Below are 8,787 nucleotides of genomic sequence, written 5' to 3'. Positions count from 1 at the left end.
TTGTTGTTTACTGCAGCCTAGTTCAAGTTAACTTTTGTGGTTAGTTGTGTAACCTAGTTAGAAAATGTGATGTAAAGAAGAAAAATATATATGGCTGGTTTTATTTTGTAATTAGATAAGACTGAAAAGAAGATAGAAAGAGCTGTAGAAATTGCAGTCACGAATTGATGAAAGTTTCCAAAATCTTCTTTTTTTCACGTCTCTTTGATTCCTCTAGGCTGATTTTTCAGGTTATTTTCTTCATGCCTTGTGCTCACCACTTTCATTTTCTTGGAAATGTTGGGTGTTTGTGTTTATGGTTGAGCTGAACATATCAGCCACAGATTTTGATATTGAAGAATTCATCAGAGCATCCAATAATCTTAGTAGTGTACTAGTCCTGAGGTTTTGGATCCTGATAGATTAGCAGTAACAAGACTACTTCCCTGATCAGCAGCCGTATCCAAAAAGATTGAAGTGATACCGTTTGAGTGCTTAAACCTCATGAACAAATAATTCTTGGACTGCTATGGTTTTTGTAAGTGCTTGTTCCATATCATTTTGTATTTGTTTTTCAGAAAATGAATCCAGAAAATTAAAATATTTTTTATGTATAATTCTTAAATTAACTCTAACAACAAGAGGAATATAAATCCAAATGTGATGCAAACTGATTTGGCCATTTTTTCTTCAGCAGTTTCCAAATCAACAAACAGAGGTCCTTCAAGTCGCCAGAACAGTAGTTTTTATTTATTTATTTTGTAAAATCTGTTTTCTTCAGCAGTTTTTGCTTTGTTGTGTCAAAATTTATATATGAGAATGTATTGTTGAAGGGCGAAAACAGAATTTCTTATTGGGGAGAGCTGCAAAATTGTTTTTAAATATTATCTAATTATATTTATTCGATTTGGATAACCTCAATAATATAAAGAATTTATAATTAAAAAAAATACTCATATACCTGGATATGAGGGTATACTGAGCGTTACCTTTCAAAATGTTTGAAAACTGGAAGCAAGGATACAAAGAATTTTGATCACAATAATATAAAAAATTTAGATACTATAAATCAAAACTGGAAGCAAGGATACAAGACTGCTTCGGAGTAGTGGGTCCATAGGCTTAATTGAAGATGGAGTGATAATTAAAATAAAACAGAAAGCCATCTATGATACCTCCACGAACTTTACTTTCTCATCATCATAAATCAAAATCACTCTGTATATGTTTAGTCTTCAAGAGTTAATTATTGAAATATCAAACAAGTTTCGCCATCTGTGATTGCAAGAAACGAAGGCTCTTCATGTTGTAAGTGTTGAATACTTTGTATTCTTAAGAGGAAATAATGCGAGATCTCCATTCCTTTTCTTCAGCAATAACGCAATTCTAAAAAGTTTTTCAACTTTTAAATTTTCTGCCTGAAGGTTTGGTTAATCTGTCTCCAATAGTTTTGTAATGGCTTCCACGAGTAAGCAAAGCAAAATAGCACTGGATGGAAAATGATGTGTTCTTAGTTTCAGAGGGGAAGACACACGCATACTAGTCATTTATATTCTGCATTGGATCAGAAAGGAATATTCACCTTCAAAGATAACCAGAGACTTGAAAGAGGAAAGGTAATATCGTGGAACTCTTTAAAGCAATTGAAGAATTAGGTTTGCACTCATCGTTTTTTCAGAAAACTATGCATTTTCAACAGGGTGCCTGGATGAACTCGTGAAGATTTGGTAATGCATGAAATTGATGGGTCAGATAGTTTGCCAGTGTCTACAATGTCAGTCCCCGAGGTTAGAAATCAGACTGGAAGCTTTGAGAAAGCTTTCGCAGAATTGAACAAAATTCTAGCGAGGATTTGGAAAGGTGCAAAGGTGGAGGGCTGCTATGACGGAGATTGCAAATCTCTCTGGATGGCATTTGCAGAATAGATAACACTAACAATTATCTTCTTCTCATCTGTTTTCTTTTACATTTCAATTTGAATTCAAAATACTCAGATATTGCATGTAAAAAATAAGAAGTATTGAGAAGTATCCTTGCAGAATACATATCTTAAGTTTAAACAAAAAGTGCTATAAACTTCCACTAATTAATTATGCAACATTACACATTATAGCTGGGTGAAGTTCAACCACAAATTTGGTGTGTGCTTGGGGCAGATCAATGATTAAAATTTAAATAGGGATAAATAACATTGCCTATATAAGATTTGGCCAGTTATTTACATGTTTGCTCTTGAAAAAATGTCATAAATTTAATAGCCAGTGCAGAGATCTTTTTCTTGCCGTTCTGTTATATTGAAAGAAAGCTTTGTCTCAAATTAAGTTACCCATAGGTGCATACTTTTTCTAGCCAAGTATAAATTGATAGAAAGGCCAATTCAAGGGAACCTGAAAAAAAATCAATGGAGTATTTTATGTTGAAGATTTGGAATAGGGGTTAGCAGTTCTGAGTACCGCCAGAATTGCTAGGAACTAAAATTGGCAAGTTCATTCCAGTTCCTAGCAAAAGGAACTGGAACTAGATCCAGTCGATTCTAGTTCTTCGGTTCCTAGAACCGGAACCTTAGATGAAGGTTCCGGTTCCTTTTTGGGTATCCTGTAAATTTAAATTACCCCTTGTTAATTTAAAAAATGACAAATACACCCTAAACAAATTATGTAAACCCCTGGCAGTTCACGAAAATCACACATACACCTACAACTTGTTTTAAAAAATCACATCTGTGACAACTAGCCAATTACTGTTCCAAAATTAAAATTATAAAAACATTATCATTTCAAATAACATAACAACAAAATAAACACAAAAAAACACAAAATTGAGAAATACAATTCAATAAAACATCTAAACATCAGTTTAATGCTCCAAATTAGCCATGGATAATGATATATTCCTTCGTCAAGTGACTTAAGTCAATCATTTCTACAAAATAAACACAAAAAAGTCAATAGTAGTTAAAAAGTAAAAGCCTTGAATAAAATTATTTACCAATAAATTAAAGAGATATGAATATAACAGATAGACATCGTACTCGCATCATAAGCTGTTGTGTCCTCCAAGTTATCTTCAGCTGGAGTTGGTGTGATCTTAACTAACTTGTGTACAAATCAACGCTTCAACGGCCTGTGGAGACAAAGAACTCCGACATTGATCAAGTACATGATCGATGAAGTAAAAGCTGACTCAAAAGCAACTGTAGACACCGAAATTGCAAAGATATCTTTGGCCACGCGAGAGAACCAGATACTTGGATGCATTTATTTTCCACCACTCAAATCATCAACTCAAACTTCATGGATTCACATTTATCATAAGGTACCGATCTAACATGTAACCCCTACTCTATCTCCTCCACATATGCCTCCTCAAGGGGCTAGAGGCAATATCATCATACTCACTACCATCAGCAACACATAAAGGCTGATCATTTCCGATTGGTGGATAGGAACTGGAAACTTGACTTTATCTAAATTTGATGGAAGTCTGTCATAAAATTCATACAGTTGTTGTAACACATGTCTTACTATTCCATACATCTTTTCAACCTTTTCTAAGTCACCGACATATATCTTTTTGTAGCACAAGCTCACATATTTCATTTTATTTCTAGGATCTAACACCATTGCAACCAACACCATCACGTTGGCTTTGTCAAGACTCCCAAAATACTTGTGAGGGCTGGTTCCAATTCTTACCCGGAACCGTCGATTTGGGTACCCGTCGGTTTCCAGTCTATCCTTTAACCATGCTCACCCTTAGGAAATATATTTGGTAACGAAACTCAGAAATAATATTTTTGTATTATTTGTTTTTCCCTTACACTACTTGGATTGTTAGTAGTTTATTTTACCTTAATTTGGTTTCAATTATTTGACATCTATTGGAACTGGTATTTAATTCCAGTGAAAAGAAAATAATAGATAGGTTTAAGATTATTTTACATATTTGTATGCCATACTAACTTTTCATATTATTGGTTTTTGTTTCCCTCATTTGCAGGGAAGAGTCCAAATTTATTCGAGGCATTGTTTATGACATATCAAGTAAATTGGGTCCTACCTTGTTAAATACCATTTGGAATCTGGTAGGAATGGACTCACAAATGAAGGAAATAGACCTATTTCTAGGTATAGGTTTGGATGATATTCACATGTTAGGGATTTTTGGAATGGGTGGAATAGGTAAGACAACTCTAGCAAAATTTGTTTTGGACAAGATTTCTTATCAATTTCATGGTAGTTGCTTTCTTGCCAACGTTAGAGAAGTTTCTTTGACACAAGGTCTGTTCGCCTGCAGCAACAACTTATTTCAAAACTCTTGATAGAAAGAAATATAAACATATGGGATGTTGACGGAGGATGTAATGAGATTGGGAGAAGGTTACAGCGTAAAAGTGTTGTCGTCATACTTGATGATGTAGATCAATTAGAACAATTACAAGCATTAGCTGGAATGCATGATTGGTTTGGTTTGGGAAGTAGAATCATCATTACAACTAGAGATCAACATTTACTTGTTAGACATGGCGTGGATAATGTGCATATGGTTGATGGATTAAGTCATGAGGAAGCTCTTCAGCTCTTTTGCTGGAAAGCCTTTAGAAAAGGTCATCCTACTGATGGTTATTTAGAGCTCTCACTGCAAATGGTCAGTCATGCTGCTGGCCTTCCATTAGCTCTTGAAGTTTTGGGATCGATTTTGTTTGGTAGAAGTGAAGCTGAGTGGAAAGACGCATTGGATAGATTGAAAAAAGTTCCTGACCGAAGAATTTTTGAAATTCTCAAAAATAAGATACGATGGGCTGCAGGAACTAGAGAAGAAAATATTTCTGGATGTTGCTTGTTTCTTTAAAGGGAGGGACATAGATAAAATAAGAGAAATATTAGAGTTTTGATTGATAAATGTATCATAACTCTTTCAAACAACTCATTGTGCATGCATGATTTGATACAGTATATGGGTTGGGAAATTTTTTGCCAAGAGTGCCCAAAAAAGCGTGGCCAGCGGAGTAGATTGTGGCTTTCTAATGATATTCATCGTATATTGACAAAAAATGAGGTATGCTGTCCTGGAGAGATTGCAAACTTAAAACATCATTATGTCAATATATGGATACAATATTAGATAGATAGGATTGAAGTTTTATTTTTTTTTACCTAATCACTTAACCATTGCTCTTTTTCCATCAGGGCACAGAGGCTGTTGAAGGCATAGTCCTAGACTTTCCCGCATACAAAGAATTAAAATTGAATGCGAAATCCTTTTCAAGGATGAACAATCTAAGATTACTCAAAATCAAAGATGGTAGCCTTTGCCAAAGCCTCGAATATCTTTCAGATGAGTTATGTCTTCTGGATTGGCATGGCTACCCCTTAAGATCTTTGCCATTCAATTTTCAATACAACAAACTTTTCGAACTTAACATGTGTAACAGCCACATTAAACAACTTTAGTACGGAGTAGAGGTAACATTCTCAATTGCATATGTACATCTCTGTTTCTTTCTCTAAAATGAAACTCAACTTTTCTTGTTTGCTGAAACTGATCTTTTCTAATTTAGTTTTCATTTTCCTTCTATCAGCATTTGAACCAATTGACTAGTATTAACCTCAGTCACTCAACATACTTAACTGAGACCCCAGACTTCACTGTTGCCCCAAATCTTAAGAGACTGATTTTTGATGGTTGTACAAGTTTATCTTTTGTTCACCCATCCATTGGACTCCTCAAAAAGCTTATATTACTGAATCTTAAAGACTGCAAACAGCTTAGGAGGCTTGGAGATAAAATTGAATGGGAATCTCTTGAAGTTCTTATCCTTTCTGGCTGCTCAAAACTCAGTACTGTTAGAGAGATCATGTCCAATACAAAGCATCTCGCAATGCTTAAAGTTCTTGATCTTAATGGCTGCTCAAAACTAGACAAACTGCCAGAAGACTTGGAGCATCTGGCAATTTTGAAAAATCTTGATTTAGGTGGAGCTGCTATAAACTAACCACCATCTTCTATTGTGCTATTGAAAAACCTCGAACAATTATCTTTTCATGGACGCAAAGGAAAAACTCGAAAGTCCGGGAGTTACCTCTCCAGCTTGTTCCCATTGTTCTCTAGAGCAAATCCAGAGTCCGTGGGCTTGAGGTTTCCTTCTTCTTTATCTGGTTTATGCTCTATAAAACGCTTGGATCTAGGTGATTGCAATCTCCAAGAAGGTGCAATTCCCTCTGATATTGGCTTCTTACCAACTTTAATAACATTGATTCTGAGCAGGAACAAATTTGTTAGTTTACCTCCAAGCATCAGTCAACTCCCTAAGCTTAAAACTCTTTATATACAATATTGCGATCGACTTCAAGCCTTGCCAGAACTTCCAGCAAGTACAGATGTATTATTTGCTCAGAATTGCATATCCTTGGAAATAATATCATCAAGTCCATCACATAGATTCAGATCAATATCACGAGTCTTTTATTTTACTAATTTCTTCAAACTGGCTGGAAGTAGAAGAACCAACGGTGTGACGGTCACTTTTTTTAAAAATGTGCTTCATTCGCTGTTAAAAAGTCAAAGTTCAGGTATGGTTATATAAGTTTATTTATTTATTTATGACTTCAGATTTAGTTTTGATATCTCTAATTATAACCATTATTTTAATTAATTGTAAAATCATATGAAAATCAATTAGTAAATGGTAGCTTATTGCCTATACATGATGACATTGACTATGAGTAGAACAATTTGATTGAAAACAATATTCTGGCAATGCCTCTTCTTTATTCAGAGAGACTTAATTGTGGAGTTACACGTTTTGAATTCAAAATTGTTGTTCCTCGATCTCAAGTTCCAGACTGGTTTATTTATCATAGTGAAGGGTCATCATTAAGAATTGCTCAACCAATGCTAAGATGTAGGGGACTGGCACTTTGTGCTGCTTTTTCAATACATGATCCAAAGGGTTTATGTCCATACAAATGGATAAAACTTGATTGTAACGTACAAGTGGATATCACTCCTACTCATGCTGTTTCCAAGACACCCCTGAATACAAAAAGGATTCCTACTGTCTCCATGTCAGTCCCTCCAAATTCCTTGGCTGGGACAGATCACCTCTTGTTGTTCTACATTTCTAGAAGTTATCTCACCAAGAACGATATTTTTTATCTAAGTGTGGTTTCTTTTGGACTCACCGAAGAAGGCATTACGATGAAGGTAAAAGAATGTGGGCTCCGTCCAGTATATGATTCTGATATTGAAGAATTCGTCTCAGCGTCCAATAATCTTAGCAGCAATACTAGTCCTGAGGTTTTAGATCCTGATAGATTAGCAGTAGCAAGTACTGTCATCAAGCGAAGCTGTGATTACTGCCCTGATCAGCAGCCGTATCCAAAAAGATTGAAGTGATACTGTTTAGTACTTAAACCTCATGAACAAATAACTCTTGGAATTAAACTCTTCACTCCTGCTGGCCTTTTCTCTACCTTTTACTTGCTATGGTTTTTGGAAGTGCTTGTTCGGTTGTTCCATATCGTTTCTTGTATTTGTTTTTCCGAAAATAAATCCAGAAAATTAAAATATTTTTTATGTATTTTAAGCTCACATTAAAATCATTTACAATAAACCAATAAAAATATCAAACAAGTCAAAACTGTCTTATCTTTTGTTTTCGGGAAATTGATCCCTGACAACAGTAGAATTGAGGGCTTGTTCATTTCTTCAAGCCTGTCGAATTCATTATTACACATTCTAATGCTGCGACAACTTGGTCAATTCTGCTGGCTTAGTTTACGAGCAATGAATGGACAGATGCATAGGGATCCCGTCACTCGACTAAATTCTATTGCGTAGATGTAGTTAGCTAGATCAGAATCATGGCAACAAATAAAAAAATATTGGTGTGAGATGCATCAGCATATGCGCACTTTATTCACGAACTTTTTTTTCCCCCTACTGTACTTATCTTGTGTGGTAATTTATGTGGCTAACTCTTCAATATACAAATCAAATGAATAATGCTTTTCCTAGTAAGATTGTACTTTTATTTTAACCACACACAGTTATGATCAATAAGTTCGTTTATTCTAGCATTTGCATTTCCAGGTAAAAGTCTCACAACTGAAATGCTTCAGTCATATTCTTTGCAAAAATATTTGAAAGGTTAAGGTTCTGCCTCGATTAATAATAATGTTCTTTTCAATTTTGAGAATCATTCTTTCATCTGTCAGCTTACTATTGACATTGATTTTACTCTAAAATACTCTTTAAAGCGATGGCTTTTATTGTTTATATGTTTATTTTTGTGCAAATATGGGAGCAGATATATGACCGGCCCCCCATCAATGGAGGTAGGAAATAATATCTTTTGTTTAGATTTGTCCGATTTAACAATTGTGAGAGATTAGAGTTTTCAGTTTTAGATTAAAACTATATACATTGGCGAAAATATTTTTTTGGGTTTATTCCTTTTGGGTTATATTTATTGGGTAAAAGGACATAATTGCCCTTTTACTGTTAAGTTCAACTATTGGAACTGAAAATTGGGTGGAACGTTGATGGTTTTTCAAAGTGAGGGTATCAGCTTGTATTTGGGCTGAACCTTGGGTGGGTACATTTAATGCAGCCCAAATAAAAGCAGAAAAACCCTTACATCGTGTAATAGAAAGATGTTCCATCAAAGACAGTCCTTTTCTGGCTACATGTAATGCAGTCCCAAAAAAAACAGAAAAAACCTTGCATAGTGTAATAGAAAGATATTCCATCAAAGACCTTTTCTGGTCAATCGGAGAGTCACCAACCCCAACTAAACACACTACC

The 8,787-nt window shown here is 34.8% G+C and overlaps 1 pseudogene; it reads left to right on the top strand.

Moving 5' to 3' along the window:
* Window positions 1-1,433: 1,433 nt before the first annotated feature.
* On the top strand, window positions 1,434-4,873 carry LOC116133854 (annotated as a pseudogene).
* Window positions 4,874-8,787: the final 3,914 nt, after the last annotated feature.

The sequence above is a fragment of the Pistacia vera genome, unplaced genomic scaffold (assembly GCF_008641045.1).
Source record: "Pistacia vera cultivar Batoury unplaced genomic scaffold, PisVer_v2 Contig276, whole genome shotgun sequence".
NCBI classification, from domain to species: Eukaryota; Viridiplantae; Streptophyta; class Magnoliopsida; order Sapindales; family Anacardiaceae; genus Pistacia; species Pistacia vera.
Note: the sequence above shows the minus strand (reverse complement) of the source record. Positions and strands in the feature narration are given on the sequence as shown.